This window comes from Petromyzon marinus, unplaced genomic scaffold (assembly GCF_048934315.1).
Source record: "Petromyzon marinus isolate PM22_M1 ecotype Great Lakes invasive population unplaced genomic scaffold, UKy_Petmar_22M1.pri1.0 PM_G_Scaffold_59, whole genome shotgun sequence".
NCBI lineage: Eukaryota > Metazoa > Chordata > Hyperoartia > Petromyzontiformes > Petromyzontidae > Petromyzon > Petromyzon marinus.
Window position 1 is genome coordinate 932,409 of NW_027423012.1, and position 23,857 is coordinate 956,265.

At 45.9% G+C, this 23,857-nt stretch overlaps 1 long non-coding RNA gene across 2 annotated transcripts; it reads left to right on the forward strand.

The window, feature by feature from the left end:
* Positions 1-5,203: 5,203 nt before the first annotated feature.
* LOC142918246 (uncharacterized) lies at positions 5,204-23,530 on the forward strand. Of its 2 annotated transcripts, none has more exons than XR_012937447.1 (4): positions 5,204-5,308; positions 11,050-11,171; positions 11,498-11,566; positions 22,917-23,530. It is a non-coding gene; the product is annotated as an uncharacterized LOC142918246 (long non-coding RNA). The 2 variants fall into 2 exon arrangements; XR_012937448.1 differs by having other exon boundaries at positions 11,501-11,566.
* Positions 23,531-23,857: the final 327 nt, after the last annotated feature.

Here is a 23,857-nt window from a genome sequence, read left to right on the forward strand (position 1 = left end):
TATTCACGCAGTTTTTATTTTTTTCACCAGGCCAAGCCCGCTTGAGCTGCTATACCGCTCTTGTTATCAGAAGCGACCTGCCCACAACAACACAAGGTGAGGCTTTGTCAACGTGTGTGAATGTTTTGACTTAAAACTTTGGTGACTGTAGGAATTAATATTCTTGGTTCTTTCGGTAAAGTCACGTAGATAGAAAATTAAATCAAAATAACAGATAATAAAAATAATTTAAAAAATTGTAAATAAAGCTAAAAAAACTGACGTCGTTTTGATCACAACACAAGTAGTCTTTATTTAATGTAATTGTATTATCAGTTATTGTTATTTTCTATCTACGTAACTTTACCGAAATCAACAAGAATACGTGTGTCAATGTCTATCGGTCAAAGACGCTATACGGAGAGACACGCAAACTCCAAATATTCAGCAGGCATCAGGGTCGGGATCGAACCCACGACTTCCTGTATACCAGGTGAGGTAGTTAACATCTCACCACGGAGAGAGACACGCAAACTCCAGTTAGCCTCGGCTGTGTTCGTTGATCCTCAATTAATTACTTGGTGGAGTAAGGAAGCATTCATGCCAAGCAGATGAAGGTGGCCAGGCATGATTCTAGACACGTCACCGCCTGTTTACTCAGTGACAGTGTACAGTTTGTGTTTGCAGTAACGTCTCTTAACTCTGTTGAACACGGAGGTTATATCATAACAGTAGTTTACTTTTGTTTTCCTCTGGAACTCTTTATAAGAATGGAAACAGGGAGTTTACACAGCACGCACATGCAGCGGAAGTCGGAACTGTTCATCCCAGCATTCAAGGACATCTGAGCCTGGATTCACACCTCTAAGTTGCAATTGAACATTAATTTATGAATTTCTGCATAACACAAATAGTATTGTTTTCAACACCCTTTGCTATGTCAGCTGAATTTAGCTCTCATAAATATTCCTTTTGAAGCCAAACAGCTGAATTTGTGTGCTCGGAGTTTTTGGTGAACATTCATTTTGAAGATACGAGGGCTTCCAGGCATGTTTATGACCATTTGCCCTCTCATTGTGTGCCATAACAGCCCTGTGATGAATTTGGGAAACGTTTTTTCTACATCCTGAATATATGAATAAGTATAGACGTGTAAGTCACATGTGACTATATATGCATTCCTCTGTGCCTCGATACTGTCATGTAGATGGTGTGGATATTATTTTTTTCTGTCTGCAGCTGACGCTTCCTCTGACGCTTCCTCCGCAGAATTGGTCTGATGGAGCAAAGGCAGTCAGCGCAGCTCGGTAGGACAAGGCTCCAATGCGACCGGTGTGCATACAGCACGGATCGTACTGGAGATTTGATACGGCACCAGAGAACTCACACAGGAGAGAAACCCTTCAAGTGCAATGTGTGTGAGAAGGCGTTTGCACATTCATCTACTCTTGTAGCACACCAGAGAACACACACGGGAGAGAAACCCTTCAAGTGCAGTGTTTGTGGGAAAGCATTTTCACGGTCACCTGCTCTTGTAATACACCAGAGAACACACACGGGAGAGAAACCCTTCAGGTGCACTCGGTGCAGGAAGGCGTTTGCACAGTCACCACATCTTATAGAACACCGGAAAACACAGAAGCATCAGAAGATCCACAAGGAGTGGAGTCTGAAATCAGCTTGTGAAAGTCAAAGTGCCACCATGAGCCCATCCCTCATGAAACACGAACCGGAAGAAAATCCCAGCGTGGACACTTTTAAAGGTATCAAGGTGAAATATGAAGAGGTGATGGCTGAAGAGGAAATAAGTGAAGGTGAAATGTGAAGAAGTGATGGTGAAGAGGGAAGAAGTGAAGGTGAAATGTGAAGATGAAGATTCAACTCCAAAATGGGACCTTCACATCGATGGAGGCAACGTGAAGCAGGAGGAGAATTCTGACTGTGAGGCAGAGTGAGGCAACTCTCAGCAGTTTTAGATTTGAAGTTTTTGTGACTGCAAGGATCCATACTATTTGGTTCTCTTCGGTAAAGTCACGTAGGTAAAAAATAAAACAACAAAAAAGGCCATTTGTGTTGTGGCCGAAACGTCGTGATTTTTTGTTTTATTTTTTTCCTACGTGACTTTATCGAATAGAACCAAAGAGTATGGATCCCAGCAGTTTGTGGAAGTGTGGGTGGACTTACTCCTAGACAATACAACGTCAAGTGGAGACCCGGTAGATGTGTAAGCCAGAGACGATGTCGCTACAATAGATGCACCTTTGTCACAGGCCTTTAATGACTAGAATGTGAAGTTGAACACTCAGCTCCTAGGTTCAACCTACATGGTAAGAGCGGCCAGTCTTTGTGGACCTGTGGGTTGGGTTGATCTCTAACCAGGAGCGAGAGCCAATAAGCTCCCAAGCATTCACTATTTTATCAATTGCATTTATATAGTGCCTGCTTAATCGCCTCTACGTGACTTTACCGAAAGAACCAAGGAGTATGGATCCCTGCAGTCACAAACTTCAAATCAAGATTGTCTCAGCAACTCAGAGTTTTGTATCTCGTTTCAGACACTCGAAGAGCATCCCCAAGTAGCAGCTGCCCCTGTGTGGCACAAGGTGGTGGCCCTGCACCGGCCTGCATGTGAACAAGAGCCTGTCAGTAGGGGGCGTTGGTTGATCTGGCATCTTAGCTGTGTAGTTTGTAGGTAATTTTTCGATTTAAAGCTTTCGTGACTGCAGGGATTCATCTTCTTGGTTCTTTCGGTAAAGTCACGTAGAAGGGAAATAACATAATAAAAATGAAACGAAATAAAATTCTCACGACGTTCGCAAGAAGCCGAAACGTCGTGAGAATTTTATTTGATTATTTTATTATCTTATTATTTCCCTTCTACGTGACTTTGTAGGTAATGTTTAGAATGTTATCAATTTTGACCGAGACGCCAGCGTGCAAATGGCAATAGTACGTTGTACATACACTGTTAAGTAGACGGTGCATATTTTTTTAAAAATAGCTTCTTGTTAATGCGATGTAACGTGATGCAGTATATTTCACTGCAGTAATTCAATTTTGTTAAAATGCCTGTCAATAATTTAGAATGAATACTTGTCTGATTGTGCGTGTGCATGTAAGTCTGAGGGTCAAACATTGAATAAGTGATGTTAGGACAAAGTGCGTGTGTGTGTTTTGGAAGTAACCTGTACAGAGAACTCAGGTGAGACCCGTTGTTCTTGTGATACAGGTCAAAGGGTATTTTTGTGTTTCACGAAACGTCGGCCTCTGAAGCAACTCATTGTCTTTGAAATAGGGAGCACGCTCGGATCATTCATCAGTTACAAGGCATACCACTTACAAGTTACACGTATAGGAGGAGGTACATTCTCTACAACACGAATTGTAGTTTTGTGTTACGTGTTGACGTCGATTTTGTCTAACTAGGGCTATAAATGCCTTTTGCTGATTCACGTCTGGATGTTCGTATCTATCGGTTGAAGCAAACCCCACTGCTGTTGTTGAGACGCTGTGCACCAATAAGGGTCCAAGCATTTTAGGGCCTTCGGCCAGGAAAGTCACAACATTTACGGCACACGAAGGACGCATTCACGCAAGCGCCCCGTGCTCCGTTTTGAAGTTTTAAAATGAAACATCTTTCAATTGTGTTGTGTTTTGAATTAGATTATTTTATTTCTTCATTAAAAGCTTGTATCAATTTACATCTGGAAGACTTCGTTGAAAAGGACATTTCGCGTGAATTTTCCCTCGTTAAGTAGACAATGGCCTTGCTGGGGGTCCGGTTCGATGCGGACTTTCACCTGGTAAGGGATCGCGGGATCGAGATAAGGCGACACGGAGCTGCTGGTCGTCTGCAGATCGATTCCAACGTAATCGAGCGTCTGTCCCTGCGCGTCCGTCGTTCGCATGCAGGGGGTGCGTGTAGGTTTACAGCGCCCCCTGCATGAAAATGACGGAAAGTGCAGCGTTCATCACGGATAAAGTTGTGCACTTATTTTTTTAATGTTTTTCTTTTATAAGGTGATGTTGATATCGAAAACTGACACATAGCTGGCATGCCATAAATAGGAAATTATCTCTGCTTATTCGAATCAATGTATTCATATATGTTGATAAACTGTTTTCAAGCAGATTTTGTGTCTCTAACGGTGACTACAGGGACCACGTGATTGTTTAAAAATGTCTTTGATTATAACTATAATTGCCTACAATTCGTCATGTGTAGCTTATTAAGACTATAATTTATTCACTACCCAAAATGTATTTACTTGAAAACATAGAGCTGATATTTATTCTTGGTTCTTTCGGTAAAGTCACGTAGAAGGGAAACAATAAAATAATAAAAATATAAAACAATTAAATTCTCACGACGTTTTGACTGCAACAGAAGCAATCATTATCAGGTGTCACACACAGGCACACACACAGAGACACAGGCACACACAGAGATACAGGCACACACAGTGTGTACACACAGTGTACACACAACACACTGTACACACAGTGTACACACACACAGTGTAGACAGTATATACACAGTGTACACACACAGTGTATACACACAGTGTGTATACACAGTGTACACACACACAGTGTATACACATAGTGTACACACATAGTGTGTACACACAAACAGTGTGTACACACAAAAACTGTGTACACACTGTTTCTGTGTGTACAGACTGTGTGTGTGTGTACACACACACAGTCTGTGTACACACACAGTCTGTACACAGTGTACACACAGAAACAGTGTGTACACACAGAAACAGCGTGTACACACAGTAATGTCCACGTTGTAGTTGCTGAGCTCACGCACGCAAGGGTCTCTGTTCAAGAGATGGAGCAATGGAAAATGTATCTAAATCAACTTAAACTCCATCCCTGATTGTGACGTCACCACTCAGCATGACCTCATCGGTGTGAAACGCCGTTGGGAGGTGTGCCTCGCTAGTGACGTCATGTCACCAAGGTATTCACCCCACCCCCGTCCACCGCGCCCTTGATCGTGACGTCACCTCTGCTTGGTCACTGCCGATATCTGTTCCTGTACATTCCTTATTTGGGCAAAGCTACGCCCAGTGACTGGCGGCTCATTAACATAATGAGTTCGTGAAAGCCGTCGCGAGTTGATTGGGACGGGTTCAGCACCCACGCCCCCATCCCTCGACATATGGCCCGAGCTCATTAACATAATTTTATTCAGTTACGGAGCCGCTCGTGCTAGGGGAGTGTCTTGTACCCCGGACGTGACGTCATATCACCTGCTGCCGCGCGACGTCACGAGGTAACAGGAAGCGTTCGTTTCGCTCTTCCACTGAAATCCGAGGTGAGAAATTATTATCGTGTTGGTGGTCGTGGTTGTTGTGGTGGTTGTTGTGGTGGTGGTTGTTGTTTACCAAGGTAGAGCCTCGCTCTCTCTCTCAGGGATGTCAGTTGAGTAGCAGCGAGCATGGGAATCGATGTCCAGGTTGGAACTTTACAACGCGGGGCCTAGCCACGCGGGGCCTTGCCTCCTGCCCTCGCCTGATCGCGTTTGCTTCAATTATCTCGCTTAGTTGAGCAATCTTTGTAAGAAAGTAATCTACCAGGCTATGCGTTTATTGTGTGTTGATCGACTCTCTGTGTTGCATTGCATTACATTTCAAAAATTTTACTCAGTTTCTTTGATTAAGTGTGCTTTTGATTTAAAGCTTTCTTGACTGCAGGGATTCATATTCTTGGTTCTTTCGGTAAAGTCACCACCACGTAGAAGGGAAACAATAAAATAATAAAAATATCAAACAATAAAATTCTCACGACGTTTCGACTGCAAGACGAGCAATCATCATCAGGTGTGAAAACCACAGCAAGAACATTTTCTTGCTGTGGTTTCTTGCTGTGGTTTTCACACCTAATGATGATTGCTTGTGGTGCAGTCGAAACGTCGTAAGAATTTTATTGTTTAATATTTTAATTATTTTATTGTTTCCCCTTCTACGTGGTGACTTTACCGAAAGAACCAAGAATATAAGTGTGCTTTCTCTCTCTCTGCGTGTACTCGTGTTATTATTATTTCCTGCAGTCACCAAAGTTCCAAATCTCTCATTGACACAAGGCCGTAATTATAATATATTATAATAATTATAATATATATTGGTGGGGGACATATCCCCCCACAATAATCAAACATGCTCAAAATGTCTCCCCCAATTTATTGCTATAAAAATATTATTTAAAATAATAATTGCTATGCTATGTTAATAAAAACAATTTGCTAAACCTTGGCCACAAAATGTGGACTTGTCTTCATGTAACAATGTGTAGATTTGTGTTTGTATGATTGCGTTGTACTTTATGAATCCCTAATCTCTGCCATTACATACTATGAAACAAGAAAAGTTAAAAAATAAACAACAGAGCAATGTAATACAATACAATATTATACAATATTGTATCAAATAATACAAATTCCATCCCATGTGTTAGTGAAATTTTTCAATATTTTAAAAATTAGTTTTCAAATTTAGATTTTCTTTCTGGGGGGGGGGAGACCCCAGAGCCCCTGGTAGATTTGTTCCCCCCCCAATGTTGACTCCATGGCTACGGCCTTGCATTGACTCGCGGATTTCTCTAAACCCCTCCCCTCTCTCTCTCTGCACCCCTCTCTCTCTATTTAAGGCCTCGACACAGAGGCGTTGTTTCTCTGTGTGCCTACAGTGAGGGAGAAAAGTATTTGATCCCCTGCTGATTTTGTACGTTTGCCCACTGACAAGGAAATGATCAGTCTATAATTTTAATGTTAGGTTTATTTGAACAGTGAGAGACAGAATAACAACAAGAAAATCCAGAGAAACGCATGTCAAAATATTATAAAATGATTCGCATTTTAATGAGGGAAATAAGTATTTGACCCCCTCTCAATCAGAAAGATTTCTGGCTCCCAGGTGTCTTTTATACAGGTAACGAGCTGAGATTAGGAGCACACTCGTAAAGGGAGTGCTCCTAATCTCAGCTTGTTACCTGTATGAAAGACACCTGTCCACAGAAGCAATCAATCAATCAGATCCCAAACTCTCCACCATGGCCAAGACCAAAGAGCTCTCCAAGGATGTCAGGGACAAGATTGTAGACCTACACAAGGCTGGAATGGGCCACAAGACCATTGCCAAGCAGCTTGGTGAGAAGGTGACAACAGTTGGTGCGATTATTCGCAAATGGAAGAAACGCAAAAAAACTGTCAATCTCCTTCGGCCTGGGGCTCCATGCAAGATCTCGCCTCGGGGAGTTGCAATGATCATGAGAACGGTGAGGAATCAGCCCAGAACTACACGGGTGGATCTTGTCAATGATCTCAAGGCAGCTGGGACCATAGTCACCAAGAAAACAATTGATAACACACTTCACCGTGAAGGACTGAAATCCTGCAGCGCCTGCAAGGTTCCCCTGCTCAAGAAAGCACATATATATGCCCGTCTAAAGTTTGCCAATGAACATCTGAATGATTCAGAGGACAACTGGGTGAAAGTGTTTTGGTCGGATTAGACCAAAATGGAGGTCTTTGGCATCAACTCAACTCGCCGTGTTTGGAGGAGGAGGAATGCTGCCTATGACCCCAAGAACACCATCCCCACCGTCAAACATGGAGGTGGAAACATACTTTGGGGTGTTTTTCTGCTAAGGGGACAGGACAACTTCACCGCATCAAAGGGACGATGGACGGGGCCATGTACCGTCAAATCTTGGGTGAGAACCTCCTTCCCTCAGCCAGGGCATTGAAAATGGATGGTGGATGGGTATTCCAGCATGACAATGACCCAAAACACACAGCCAAGGCAACAAAGGAGTGGCTCAAGAAGAAGCACATTAAGGTCCTGGGGTTGCCTAGCCAGTCTCCAGACCTTAATCCCATAGGAAATCTGGAGGGAGCTGAAGGTTCGAGTTGACAAACGTCAGCATCGAAACCTTAATGACTTGGAGAAGATCTGCAAAGAGGAGTGGGACAAAATCCCTCCTGAGATGTGTGCAAACCTGGTGGCCAACTATAAGAAACGTCTGACCTCTGTGATTGCCAACAAAGGTTTTGCCACCAAGTACTAAGTCATGTTTTGCAGAGGGGTCAAATACTTTTTTCCCTCATTAAAATGCAAATAAATTTATAACATTTTTGACATGCGTTTATCTGGATTTTTTTGTTGTTATTCTGTCTCTCACTGTTCAAATAAACCTTCCATTAAAATTATAGACTGATCATTTCTTTGTCATTGGGCAAACGTACAAAATCAGCAGGGGATCAAATACTTTTTTCCCTCACTGTATGTGTGTATCTCTCTCTGTGTGTCTCTGTGTTCTATCTCTCTCTGTCTGTGTGTCTCCTTGTCTGTGTTTTGTCTCTCTTTCAAATTGAGCAATCTTTGGAAGAACGTTATCAACAAGGTGGGGTGTTGACTCTTATGTTGGCCGACTCTCTGTGTTGTATTGCATTACATTTCTATTCTAGATTTAAAGCTTTCGTGACTGCTAGGATCCATACGCTTTGCTTCTATTGGGTAAAGTCACGTAGGTAAAAAATAAAATAACAAAAATCACGACGTTTCGGCCACAACACAAGCGGCCTTCATCAGGTGAAGGGACGAGACTGTCTGGAGGACAGCGCTGGAGTGGAAAAAGCCACGCGCAGATCACGACCTTTAAGCTGTGTGAGAAGAAACAAAGCACCTTGACAAAGGAATTAGCATATAATTTAGCATTGAAATGGCTCATTGAAATAGATAAGTTAAAGTATACACATCCGCAGAGGCACCCCTTGACAAAGGAATTAGCATAGAATTTAGCATTGAAATAGCTGAATGATTAGCTTGTAACTGGTCACAGAAATAGCTATGTTAAAGTCAGAGCATATACATTCACTGAGGCACCTAGTACAAATCAAACAGGAGAATTTAGCGAAACACAACCACGCTCAGACCGCGGACCTTTAAACTTTGTGCGAGCAAACATGGTGTCCTGACAAAGAAATTAGCAAAGAAAAATTAGCATTTGATTGGCCGATTTTAGAAAAGAGGTGTTGTACGTGCCGGTGGACTTGCCGTTTGGCGCGGGAGGGGGGGGGGGAGAGTTTACCTATTGATGGTGTGAAAAGGGAATTTATAAGAGCTGCGAAAGTTTGGGGTACCACTACTTGAAAAATATACTGTACCATTGAAATTAGTTTAATGTTTAGTTCGATTTAGAACATCTTTCCAATGGTTGCTAAATTTGAAACCATCTCGGTTGAAATTGTGTCTGTGTTTGTAGATCTGAATTGCCTCGTGAACAAATTTCTGATAAAAACCCGTGGGTTTGCAAAGAACCTTGGTATCGGAGAAAATGATATCGTGATCACCCACAGCGTTGTAACAGTGATCAGCCACGGCAGAAGAATTCGTTTTGCCGTGTTTCAAATCTGATTTGTGCTCGCGGATTCGGTCAGAGACATGTCGCTTTGTCTCCCCGATATAGCAATCACCGCAGGTACAACTCAATTTGTAAACCCCGGGGTACTGTAAGTCAGGAATGACATCCTTCACGGATGGGATCAGATCACGAATTTTGTGTACTGTATTGAACCGAACCTGGATCTTGTGTTTGTTTAGAATTTTGGAAATCTTTTTAGTAACGCCTGCTATATATGGTAGTGTGATGGTTTTGACCGGAGTATCAAGTTGTTGTTTCTGTATGGAGGGAGAAACAGCTTGGCGGATTATACGGTCAGAGTAACCATTCCTTTTGAGGGCCAGGTGTACATGTTTTAATTCACTGGTCAGGTGGTGTTCGTCCGAAATGCAATGAGCCTTATGGTATAAAGTTTTGATGAGAGAATTATTTTGGGCTGGGTGGTGGTGGAAATCAGGTTTCAAGTAGGAATCTGTGTGGGTGGGTTTCCTGTAGACAGAATGCCCCAATGAGCCATCAGGTCTCCTCTCAAACAGAACATCTAAGAATGGTAGCTTGCCATCTTTCTCCACTTCCATGGTGAATTTGATGGCGGGATGTTTGGAATTGATGTGGTGTAGGAAAAGGTTCAAAGCTGGGAGGCCATGTGGCCAAATGACGAAAGTGTCATCCACATATCTCTTCCACAGGGAAGGTCTGAGGGTGGAAGTCTGGATGGCGTCTGATTCAAATTTCTCCATGAAAATATTGGCTATCACTGGTGATAAGGGGGATCCCATGGGGGTACCCTCATTTTGTTTGTAGGAGCCATTCCAAGTAAAGTAGGTATTGTTGAGGCAGTGCCTAACCAGTGCAGGTGTGTCGGGGTCTAGTCCATGTTGGACCAAATTTTCAATTATTTCAATGGTATCAGGTACTGGGACCTTGGTGAACAAAGAGACCACATCGAAGCTGACAAGGATATCGTCAGGGGACAGTACAACATCTTTGACCTACGTGACTTTACCCTTTGAACCAAAGAGTATGGATCCTTGCAGTCACGAAAGCTTTAAATCTAGAAGTGTACACACACACACACTGTACACACACACAGTGCACACACACACAGTGTACACACACACACACTGTACACACACACAGTGTACACACATAGTGTACACACACACAGTGTACACACACACAGTACACACACACACAGTATACACAGACACACAGTGTATACACACACAGTGTACACACACACACAGTGTATACACAATAATGTCCACGTTGTTGTAGCTGAGCCCACACACCCAAGGGAGGGAACAATGTAAAATGAATCTAAATCAACTTAAACTCCAACCCCGCTCTGTGACGTCACCACTCTGCATTACCTCATCGGCGTGAAACGCCAGGGTGAGGTGTACCTTGCTAGTGACGTCATGTCACCAAGGTATTCCACCGCGCTCTTGAGCGTGACGTCACCTCCGCTTGGGTCACTGCCGATTGCGTTCCAGTGCCAATCCTTATTTGGGCAAAGCTACGCCCAGTGACTGGCGGCTCATTAGCATAATGTGTTCGTTAAAGCCGTCACGAGTTTATTGCGACGGGTTCATTGCCCACGACATATGGGACATGTTACATTAACATAATTTATTCATTCTCTAATTTATTCAGTTACGGAGCGGCTCATTGTGGGAGGAGCGTGTTTCGTACCCCAGATGTGACGTCATGTCACCTGCTGCCGGGTGACGTCACGAGGTAGCAGGAAACTAACGCTTCCTGCACTGAAATCCGAGGTGAGAAATTATCATTGCGATTGTGGTTGTTGTGGTTGTCGTGGTGGTGGTGGTTGTGGTGGTGGTTGTTGTTGTTAACCAAGGTAGAGCCTCGCTCTCTCTCGTAGGGATGTCAGTTGAGTAGCAGCGAGCATTGGAATCGATGTCCAGGTTGGAACTTTACAACGCGGGGCCTAGCCACGCGGGGCCCTGCCTCCTGCCCTCGCCTGATTGCGTTCACTTTAATTATCTCGCTTAAGTTTAATTTGTCTTCACCCGGCTCGCCACTTTGTAACTTTGTTTTATTGTAAATATTCACGCAGTTTTGATTTTCGTTCTTTTGTTAGCAGGCCAAGCCCGCTTGAGCTGCTATACCACTCTTGTTATCAGAAGCGACCTGCCCACAACAACACAAGGTGAGGCTTTGTCAACGTGTGTGAATGTTTTGACTGAAAACTTTGGTGACTGCAGGAATTAATATTCTTGGTTCTTTCGGTAAAGTCACGTAGATAGAAAATTTAATAAAAATAGCAATACAATAAATAAATAATTGTGAATAAAGCAAAAAAACTCACGTCATTTTGATCGCAACACAAATGGTCTTTATTTAATGTAATTCTATTATCTGTTATTGTTATTTTCTATCTACGTAACTTTAATGAAAGAAACAAGAATACGTGTGTCAATGTCTATCGGTCAAAGACACTCAGCGGAGAGACGCGCAAACTCCAAATATACAGCAGGTGTCAGGGTCGGGATCGAACCCACGACTTCCTGTATACCAGGTGAGGTAGTTAACATCTCACCACGGAGAGAGACACGCAAACTCCAGTTAGCCTCGGCTATGTTCGTTGATCCTCAATTAATTACTTGGTGCAGTGAGGAAGCATTAATGCTGAGCAGATGAAGGTGGCCAGGCATGATTCTAGACACGCCACCGCCTGTTTACCCAGTGACAGTGTACAGTTTGTGTTTGCAGTAACGTCTATTAACTCTGTCGAACACGGAGGTTTTATCATAACAGTAGTTTATTTTTGTTTTCCTCTGGAACTCTTTATAATAATGGAAACAGGAGGTGAACACAGCACACACATTCAGCTGAAGTGGGAACTGTTCATCCCAGCATTCAAGGACATCTGAGCCTGGATTCACACCTCTAAGTTGCGATTGAACGTTAATTTATGCATTTCTGCCTAACACAAATAATATTGTTTTCAACACCCTTTGCTATGTCAGCTGAATTTAGCTCTCATAAATATTCCTTTTGTAGCCAGACAGCTAAAATTGTGTGCTCGGAGTTTTTGGTGAACATTCATTTTGAAGATACGAGGGCTTCCAGGCATGTTTATAACCATTTGCCCTCTCATTGTGTGCCATAACAGTCCGTGTGATGAATTTGGGACACTTTTCCACTATATCATGAATATGTGAATAAGTATAGACGTGTAAGTCACGTGTTACTGTGTGTATATGCTTTCCTCTGTGCATCGATACTGAAGTGTAGATAGTGTGGATATTATTTTTTTCTGTCTGCAGCTGACGCTTCCTCTGCAGAATTGGTCTGATGGAGCAAATGCACTCAGCGCAGCTCGGTAGGGCAAGTCAACAATGCGACCGGTGTGCATACAGCACGGACCGGACTGGAAATTTGACAGAGCACCAGAGAACACACACGGGAGAGAAACCCTTCAAGTGCACTGTGTGTGGGAAGGCGTTTTCACATTCATCTACTCTTGTAGCACACCAGAGAACACACACGGGAGAGAAACCCTTCAAGTGCAGTGTGTGCATGAAGGCGTTTTCACATTCATCTACTCTTGTAGCACACCAGAGAACACACACGGGAGAGAAACCCTTCAAGTGCAGTGTGTGCATGAAGGCGTTTCCACGTTCATCTCTTCTTGTAGAACACCAGAGAACACACACGGGAGAGAAACCCTTCAAGTGCAGTATGTGCGTGAAGGCGTTTGCACATTCATCTACTCTTGTAGTACACCAGAGAACACACACAGGAGAGAAACCCTTCAGGTGCACTCCGTGCGGGATAACGTTTGCACAGCAACAACAACTTCAAGTACACCAGAGAACACAGAAGCATCAGAAGATCCACAAGGAGTGGAGTCTGAAATCAGCTTGTGAAAGTCAAAGTGCCACCATGAGCCCATCCCTCATGAAACAAGAACCGGAAGAAAATCCCAGCTTGGACACTTTTAAAGGTATCGGGGTGAAACATGAAGAGGTGATGGTGAAATGTGAAGAAGTGAAGAGCAAAGGAGTGAAGGTGAAATGTGAAGATGAAGATTCAACTCCAAAATGGGACCTTCACATCGACAGAGGCAACGTGAAGCAGGAGGAGATTTCTGACTGTGAGGCAGAGCGAGGCAACTCCCAGCAGTTTGTGGAAGTGGAGGTGTGGGTGGACTTCCTCCGAGACAATCCAAAGTCAAGTGGAGACCCGGTAGATGTGTAAACTTTGCGTTTTGATAATTGTGTTTTTTTATTTTATTTTGGGCACCATTATAATATATGCCACAGGACCCGCACGAGCTTAATCCGGTACTGTCCGGGATATCGTTCCAGTGCCCAACCAGGCTGTTGAAAACACCGTGAGTGGATATTCTTAGCTCTTTCGGTAAAGTCACGTTGAAGGGAAACAAAATAATAAAATATATATAAAACAATAAAAATTCTCATGACGTTTCGACCATAACACAAACGGTCGTCTTCAGGTGTGTCGAAACGTCGTGAGAATTTATATTTTTTATATATATTTATTTTATTGTTTCCCTTCAACATGACTTTACCGGAAGAGCTAAGAATATGAATTACTGCAATCACAAAAGCTTTAAATCAAAATTTAACCGCGAGTAGAGTTGAGGGTGACGGTGGAGGGCGCGAAGGGGGCGAGTGATGCCGATGGGCGGCGAGGGGGTCATCCGAGAGGATGCCCAGTGGGGAGATCAAGCAATGAAATCGCTCCACGTGTCAGGCGCTGGGTGGATCACCGCACAGCGGCATCGTGGGAGGTGGCGACGGCACGGGGGAGGTCTCTACCCGCTAGTGGATTGACCGTGGCTGATGGTGACGACGACGATGGATGTTGCTCACTCAACTCTGCGACGTATGAAACGCCGGAGACGCACGGCGATGTGCGGGGTGTTCAGCGGCACGGTGGAGCCGATGGCCTCCTTGCAGCCGCTGTACAGCTGACGCACGACGTGGAGCAGGGCAGGGAGCACGCTGTCCACTATGTCCTGGCAGCTGCCGCTCAGCTGACCCATAGCCTGCAGTAGAGCAGGGAGCACGCTGTCCACTATGTCCTGGCACTGGTGAACATCGGTCCCCAGGTGGCGACCGCTGCCGGTGGAGAGACGTCCTTCACGAGTCCCGAGTAGTTGTTGATCGTGGTGGTGGTGGTGGTGGTGTTGGAGCCGTTGATGTTCGAACCCCCACGCCGAGATCCTCCGAGGAGTTCCACCACTGGCTGCGATAGCAGCAGAACCAAAGTGAGCACAGCCGTGAAGATCGCCACGCTGGTGGTGGTGGCGAAGTACTCCGCAGACCTCGAAGTGGAGGAGCGCCGTGGGGCAAGGTGGTTGCCTCTCCCGGAGCCGACTCCACTCTGGTCGCTCCAATGGATGCACCTTTGTCACAGGCCTTTAATGACAAGAATGTGAAGTTGGACACTCAGTTCCTAGGTTAAACCTGCATGGTTAGAGCGGCCAGTTTTTGTGGACCTGTGGGTTGGGTAGATCTCGAACCAGGAGCGAGAGCCAATAAGCTCCCAAGCATTCACTCGGTTTTAAAATCCATTTATATGGTGCTTGCTTAATCGCCTCTGGCAATTCGGAGTTTTGTATCTCGTCTCAAACACTTGAAGAGCATCCCCAAGTAGCAGCTGCCCCTGTGTGGCACAAGGTGGTGGCCCTGCACCGGCCTGCATGTGGACAAGAGCCTGTCAGTAGGGGGCGATGATTGATGTGGCATCTTAGTTGTGGAGTTTGTAGGTAATGTTTAGAATTTGAGCAATTTTGACCCAGACGCCAGCATGCAATGGCCTACTCGTTTTGAATGACAATACAATAGCACGTTGTACATACACTGTTAAGCAGACGGTGCGTATTTTTAAAAATAGCTTCATGTTAATGCGATGTAACCTGATGCAGTATATTTCAGTGCAGTAATTCAATTTTGTTAATATGCCTGTCAATAATTTAGAATTAATACTTGTCTGATTGTGTGCGTACATGTAACATTTTGTCTGTAAGGGTCAAACATTGAATAAGTGATGTTAGGACAAAGTGTGTGTTATGGAAGTAACCTGTACAGCTTACTCAGGTGAGACTCATTGTTATTGTGATACAGGTCAAAGGGTATTTTTGTTTTTCGATTTAAAGCTTTCGTGACTGCAAGGATTCATCTTCTTTGGTTCTTTAGGTAAAGTCACCACGTAGAATGAGAATAAAATAATAAATTGATCAAATAAAATCACGCAATAAAATTCTCACGACGTTTCGGCCACAACACAAGTGGCCTTCATCAGGTGAAGGGATGAGACTGGAGGAAAGAACCAAACAAGGGTATTTTTGTGTTTTCAGGAAGCATCTCCCTCTGGAGCAACTCATTGTCTTTGAAATAGGGAGAACACTCGGATCATTAATCAGTTACGTGGCATACCACTCAAAGGTTACACGTAGAGGAGGTTCATTCTCTGCAACACGAATTGTAGTTTTGTATTACGTGTTGACGTAGATTTTGTCGAACTAGGACATAGTTCATAGTTCATTTATTTGGTATAGCCCTGTGAGCCATTCGGCTCTTGAATCGGGTGCAACCGCAACAAACAAAAACATGAACAAGAAAATATCTTACAGTGGTTATGTGACTGTGCAAACAGAAAATACAGGAAAAAAATATCAAAATATTCCTAAAATAGCACCGTACACCAATGCTGTGTGCAAAAATCCCAGTGGGATGCAAGTCAAATAACAACAACAACCACAAGACAACTAAGATTAAGGCCATCAGTCTAACTCCGTACTACTATAAACAAAAACATGGCCAAAACAAAAAAAAACTTTTCGAAAATCACCAAAATAAAAGCCATGAATCCAATGTAACAGTGATCATAGGGACTGTGACCGAATTTTTAACAATAAACTACATAAATAAATTATAACACCAAAATCTAGACCCATATTTTAGGCCACTGAATAGCAGTGGCAGCTAGGGTTGTACAACTCCTCTAGAGCAGTTTTGAGTGAAGATCTCATAGGTAGTGATTCAAGTTGCAGTTTATTGGCAATAGCATTCCAGACCCTGGGGGCATCAATAGCAAAGGACCTTCCTCCAGTTTTTGTACGGCAATAGGGAATGTGAAGCTGGTAAATGAGCGAAGACCTGAGGTCATATTTGTTCTTTGAAACAGAGAGGAGATCCAGTAGGTAGTCTGCGGAATTTTTTGTAAGGACATCGTGAATAAATAAGATCTGGTGCACAAGCCGTCGAACATTAAGAGATGTTAAGTTTGACTCAATGTAGAGATCACAGTGGTGAGTCCTATATGGGCAGTTCAATGCAAATCTTAAGGCCGAGTGATAGATGGAATTAAGCTTCTTCAGTACAGTACTTGGGGCTGATTTATACACGATGTCACAGTAGTCAAGTAGAGGCAGTATGGTAGCTTTTATCAATTCCAAACGGAACATTGGGGGGAAGCAGTGCTTGTGTCGATACAGAAAACCAATTTTTATTTTTGTCTTTTTACCAATATAATCAATGTGATCTTCAAAACTAAGTTTTGAATCCAGGATGACCCCAATATACTTATAGATCTTGACTTGCTCTATTTGATAATTATTCAAGGAATGTAATTGGGGAAAAATAACTTCCTGCTTTAGTCCCGGAGAGAAGCATAGCACCTTGGTTTTGGAGGTATTCAGGACTAGTTTAAGAGAAACTAGCTGATGTTGTAGTTTGTTGAAATCACCCTGGAGCTTAGCAATCACGTCATCCGGAGAGCGGCCAGCAGTAATCAGTATCGTGTCATCTGCAAAAAGATTTACCCTGGAATGATCCAGTTCAGTGCCCAAGTCATTGACATAAAGAGAGAGCAAGAGGGGGCCGAGGATGGAACCCTGTGGAACCCCTTTTGTTATCTTAACACTGTTTGACCTCCAACCATCTGTGAATACAGTTTGGGTGCGAGAAAAGAGGTAATTTTTTAACCATTGTACTGTGTTCTCGGAAAAACCGAGGCAACTTAGTTTACTAAGCAGGGTGTTGTGGTCAACTGTATCAAAAGCTTTGGACAGGTCAAGAAAAAGACAGACACAGTACTGCTTATTATCAAGGCTATTGTAAATTTGATTCAAAGAGTCTAATGCAGCAGATGTGGTGCTGTATTTTTTCCGGAACCCAGATTGTTTTAGATGTAGTAGATTGTTGGTGGACAGGAAACTGCTAATTTGGTAGTTCAATAATTTTTCAAAAATTTTCATCAATGGGGACAAAATTGAGATAGGTCGGTAGTTATTGGGATCATCTTTAGGGCCCCCTTTGTGAAGTGGGCGGACATAGGAATGTTTCCATTCTAGAGGAACTGATGCTTCTTTGATGGACAGGTTGAAAATATGGGCTATAGGTTTGTATATTAGGTGACCAACAGTAGAGCAAAGATGGGAAAACTATCTGCTCCGGTAGAGGAGGACCCTTTGAGGTAGGACAGTTGTTTCAGAACATTACTTTCGTGGATTGGTTGGAAACTAAATTCGTTTAATGTTTGGACAGGGGTGTAGGAATTTGCAGGAGCAGGGGTGACTCCCAATACATTATCAAAAAGATTACCAGCTTCAGAAAAATGAAGGTTAAAATTGTCAACTATTTTTTTGGGATCTGAAAAATATTCCCCATTTCGGTGAAGCTCAACGGGCAGATTTTCTGTTTTGGATGCCTTTTCGATAGATTTGATTGTTTTCCAAAAAATCCTGGCATTTCCATGTGATTCCAGGAGAGTGGAGGAAAAATAGGCATTTTTTGCATGCCGTATTTTTTACGCATCTATTCCTTAAAATCCTGTTTTCTAGCCAGTCATTTACCAAATTACTTTTCTGAGCACATGCCCAAGCCTTGTCCCTAGTTTTCATGAGCTTTGTAATCAAAGGATCATACCATGGTGGGCGGTTGCCTTTAGTTTTAAATCTAACCAACGGAGCATGTTTGTTAAGAATTTGGAGAAATGTGTACCTGAAAGTCTCCCAAGCCGTAGTCAGGTTGGGTATATCACAGACCTTATCAATATCCGAGTGAAGCACATCATTTGTAAATGCCTGAGTGCTGAAGTGCCTCAAAGAGTGCTTCTCAACAATTTTAGGGGGGCTTTGGGTCTGGCTGATGATCTCACACCAAAAATGAAGGAGTGATCACTAAGGTTATTACCCAGAACACCAGTCAGTGCGAAATTGTGAGGGGCATTTGTCAATAGGACGTCAAGCAGAGTTGACTGTCCCGGATTTTTTAGGTTGGGTCTTGTGGGGACATTTATTAATTGAAACAAGTTAAATTCATTTGTAAAATTTGTGGCCACGGCCGGCAGGTTTAGCCAATTCCAATTTAGATCACCCACTAAAATTATTTCACCTTTAGGGAGGCCCCCAAAAAGCTCTCTCAGTGCCGATGCAGCTTCAACATCCTTCCCACAAGGCGGTCTATAGCAGCACACTACCAATATCTGTTGATTATTTGGGAGAGTTATTCTGAGAGCCAGACCTTCAAAGCAACATTTTTTAAACAAAGAGTGAGCTGGTGAACATGCAATAGTGTTACGAACATAGATGGCAATTCCACCTCCTTTAGATCCTCAGTCAAGCCGAAAAAGGTTGTAGTTTTCAATCGTAATCTGCAAGTTATTGACGGCAGGAGTGAGAAATGTTTCTGTTAGGCAAAAAATGTCCGGATCAAGATTTGCCACTTCTAGTTTTAGTTGACTTAATTTAATCACAAGCCCTCTGATGTTGATATGTAGAACACCAACACCTTTCCTGCCAGAAAAATCTACAGAATTATACGAGCTCTTTTCATTTGGGCCTGGATGAAGCTCAATACCACCCAGGAATAAGAAATGTAGAATTAACAGTTTGCATAAGTATTTTCTGTGAAAGGATGAAGAGCGGCGAACCTTGGACGAATAGCAGCAGCTCGCAGATGGTGTTATTTTTAAGAGCAAAATGAAGTTTGGAAGGAGTGCTGGTGAAGTAATGGGACAAAGATAGGGTTTAAAAGGATACAATGATGGAGTGTAGAAGTGTCTATGAGCTGTTTCATTTGCAGGTGTAGTGGCAAATCGAGCAACAAGTATTGACGCAAAATAACGAGGGTAGCCGTTTGTAGAGTTGAGTGTGACACTAGATATGGCCGGGAGGGACAGCAGTAGGACACACAGCAGGAGAATTGCCATCTCTAAAATATCCGGGGTATACACAGATTTACACACAAGTGGAATAGAAAAATATATATACTTGTAGGCCGAGCGTGAGAAAAACGTCTTGCCGCACTCGTCACACATGCACGGCTTCTCGCCCATGTGCTAGGGTTTAACAGCGCCCACCCCCCTCTCCCAGACAGCAGATTCTTGGCTGTTGTGGGCTCGGCTGAACCTCTTGCACCGCCTCCTTTCCCCGCCGCAGGATGGTGCTCGAGTTAGCCCTTTTGAGCTCAGCCCACGACTGGAATGTCGTTTCTTGGCCTGCTCCACGTGAATGAGTTAGCTGCGGGGTTCGCCACGGTGTGACACATCAGCTGAGCGTCAGCACGCTCCAGGTACCACTGTCAGTGGCAGGTGGGTAGGCCTCCCAGCAGGTGGGTAGGCCTCCCAGCGGCAGGTGGGTAGGTCTCCCAGCGGCAGGTGGGTAGGCCTCCTAGCAGGTGGGTAGGCCTCTCCAGCAGGTGGGTAGGCCTCCCAGCAGCAGGTGGGTAGGCCTCCCAGCAGGTGGGTAGGCCTCCCAGCGGCAGGTGGGTAGGCCTCTCCAGCAGGTGGGTAGGCCTCCCAGCGGCAGGTGGATAGGCCTCTCCAGCAGGTGGGTAGGCCTCCCAGCGGCAGGTGGGTAGGCCTCTCCAGCAGGTGGGTAGGCCTCTCCAGCGGCAGGTGGGTAGGCCTCCCGGTAGGTGGGTAAGCCTCCCAGCGGCAGGTGGGTAGGCCTCTCCAGCGGCAGGTGGGTAGGCCTCTCCAGCGGCAGGTGGGTAGGCCTCCCAGCGGCAGGTGGGTAGGCCTCTCCAGCAGGTGGGTAGGCCTCTCCAGCAGCAGGTGGGTAGGCCTCCCAGCAGGTGGGTAGGCCTCCCAGCAGGTAGGTAGGCCTCCCAGCGGCAGGTGGGTAGGCCTCCCAGCAGGTGGGTAGGCCTCTCCGGGGCACAGTGTGGTGAGCAGTGTGTGTGAACAGTGTGTGTGAACAGTGTGGTGAGCAGTGTGTGTGAACAGTGTGTGTGAACAGAGTGGTGAGCGTTTGTGGTGAGTGTGGTGAGTGTGGTGTGGTGAGTGTGTGGTGAGTGTAGTGTGGTGTTTGTGAGTGTGGTGTGTGTGTGGTGAGTGTGTGGTGAGTGTGTGGTGTGTGTGGTGTGTGTTTGTGGTGAGTGTGGTGTGTGTGTGTGGTGAGTGTGTGGTGAGTGTGGTGAGTGAGTGTGGTGTGTGTGGTGAGTGTGTGTGGTGAGTGTGTGGTGAGCGTTTGTGGTAAGTGTGTGGTGAGTGTGTGGTGTGTGTGGTGTGTGTTTGTGGTGAGTGTGTGGTGTGTGTGTGGTGTGTGTGTGGTGAGTGTGTGGTGAGTGTGTGGTGAGTGTGTGTGGTGTGGTGTGTGTGGTGAGTGTGTGGTGAGCGTTTGTGGTGAGCGTGGTGAGTGAGTGTGGTGTGTGTGGTGTGTGTTTGTGGTGAATGTGGTGTGTGTGGTGTGTGTGTGGTGAGTGTGGTGAGTGTGGTGTGGGGTGTGGTAGTGGTGTGGGGTGTGGTGGTGGTGTGGGGTGTGGTAGTGGTGGTGTAGCGTGTGGTGGTTTGGGGTGTGGTGGTGTGGGGTGTAGGGGAGGTGGTGTGTTGTGGTGGGGTGGGGGAGGTGGTGTGGGGTGTAGGGGAGGTGGTGTGGTGTGGGTGTGGTGGTGTGGTAGTGGTGGTGTGGTGGTGGTGGTGTGGGATGTGGTGGTGGTGTGGGGTGTGGTGGTGTAGGATGTGGTGGTGGTGGTGGTGTGGGGTGTGGTGGTGGTGTGGGGTGTGGTGGTGGGGTGTGGTGGGGTGTGGTAGTGGTGGTGGTGGTGTGGTGGTGGTGGTGTGGGGTGTGGTGGTGGTGTGGGGTGTGGTAGTGGTGGTGTGGTGGTGGTGTGGGGTGTGGTGGTGGTGGTGTGGGGTGTGGTGGTGGTGGTGTGGGGTATGGTGGTGGTGGTGTGGTGGTGTGGGGTGTGGTAGTGGTGGTGTGGGGTGTGGTGGTGTGGGGTGTGGTGGTGGTGGTGTAGGGGAGGTGGTGGTGGTGGTGTGGGGTGTGGTGGTGGTGGTGTGGTGGTGGTGGTGGTGTGGGGTGTGGTGGTGGTGGTGTGGTGGTGGTGGTGGTGGTGTGGAGTGTATGGGTGGTGGTGTTCTTTGTGTTTGAGCGGGGAATGTTTTCTCGTGCCAGGACGTACTTCTGTGGACCGCCGTTCGCTTCGTTGGGATTTCGATTTGACGATTCTGGTGGTTTGGTTGTGGTGGTGGTGGTGGTGAGTTTGAATGGTTTTAAGATCGCTAACTTGGTTGAACACAGGCACATAGTGTAGAATTGTTGTTAGATTGTTGAATGTGCGTAAAGTGTGTTTTGGTGTTACCTCGGGATATTCATAATGAATGGTCATTCAGTCCATGCTTATTTAATCCATTTAAAATGCAGTTAGACTGCAGTTGTTACGTTGCATCATGGATATGTTGGTTAATATCTGATGCGGAAAGTGACTGATGGATACAGCAGACTAGGCCAAATTTGTGGATTCACCGCGAATTCTCAGATTTTGACGTGAATTAACAACTCGTGGATTTTCGCCTCCTCGGCCAAAATGTGTAAATCTAACAACAGTGAAACCAACATTGGCGTTCTTGAAAATCCACCTGGCCGCCCCTACAGTGGAGCAATGGCATTTGTTTTACTGATTGTCCGTGTCGGGCGGTGGTGGTGGAGGGTTACGACACATTAACAATAACGCGAACTAACCCCCAAAAACATTCACGAATAATGCTGCTTGCGAAAAGCCTACGCGTTACACGAGTTGCATTTGTTTACAATGTGTGGGCAGAGTTTGATGCCGGTGGGGCGTGGCTCTGCTATCCACGTTGTGGGCCTGGTCTTCTGCGGCGTTCAGCAGGAATTGTCATCACCGATTTGGTCGTTTAGCGCTACACGTTTTAGTTTTTTCGTTTGCAAACTCGAGCGAACTCTGCAGAGACCCCGAGTTGGATTTCCTTGCTCACGGCCCAAAAACAGTGTGACAATTATACTCTTTGGTTCTATTCGATAAAGTCACGTAGGTAAAAAAATAAAAACAACAAAAATCTAGAAGTGTGACAATTATATGAACCGGTCGTGGGCCTCCCCGCGATCGACTCCGCCTAAAAGTAGTACCTTGTGGGACGTGTAAAACATCACCGCTGGGGAGACAAAGGGGTGCCGGCCGTGGTTTCTGGCCACCCACCCCCCTCGTGTACCACAGTGCCGGTAGCCTTCGTAGGTGCTGCTGCTCGCCACTAACAGCGCTTGCCCCCGACAGCCTGTTCGAGGCTGCACGGGGGATCTTTGGCGGTGGCGGCGGTGCAGGAGGTGTGCGCAGGAGGCCGAACGGCGTCCGGAGGAGTGAGGAGACGCGACCCGCGGAGAGCTTCCATGGAGAGAGGCGGGAGCGGGGCGAGGGAGAGAGGGGGCCAAGGAACGGGGCGAGGGAGGCCTGAGGGAGAGCATCGAAGGGGGGCGGACGAACGGCAGCGAGGGACCGGGGCTCGCTTCGAGGGGCACAGGAACTTGGCGGAACCGGGGAGCGGGAGGGGAAGAGGGGAGAGAGAGATGGGGAGGCAGGAGTCGAGGGGCGGAGACGTGGCGAGCGGGAGGCAGCGAGACCTGACGGCGTGGGGGATGCAGCGAGAGAGAGAGAGATCGCCATCAGAGCAATTTCATGCAACGATTTTTAAGGGAGAGGTTAGGGGCGCACAGTTCGGAAGGAGCGAGAGAGACGACGGGGCTGGAAGAGTCGAGGGGCAAAGACGTGGCGAGAGAGAGGCAAAGAGACGGGGAGGCGAGGGCACGGCAGGAAGAGAGAGAGAGACATCAGAGGGCGCCTCACCTTCAGCGACTTGTGAGCGAGAGGTTAGGGGGGTTCAGTTGGGAAGGAGGGAGAGAGACGGGGGGGCAGGGAGGGAGAGAGACGGGGGGGCAGGGAGGGAGAGAGACGGGGGGGCAGGGAGGGAGAGAGATGGGGGGCCAGGGAGGGAGAGAGCGAGGTGCGGTGGGGGGCTTCGATCTACGATCCTTGAGGGACAGTTTACCCCAAGTGGGTGAAGAGAGAGGGGGGAAGGGAGACAGGAAGTAGTGGGAGAGTAGTGTGGGGGCGTGGACAGCAGGACGGAAGATAAATTAACAGGTCCTTGCAGGGTGGGCTGGTAGGAACGTTGGATTTTTTTTTACACCCAACAGCACGAGATTTCACTTCTAAAGTAT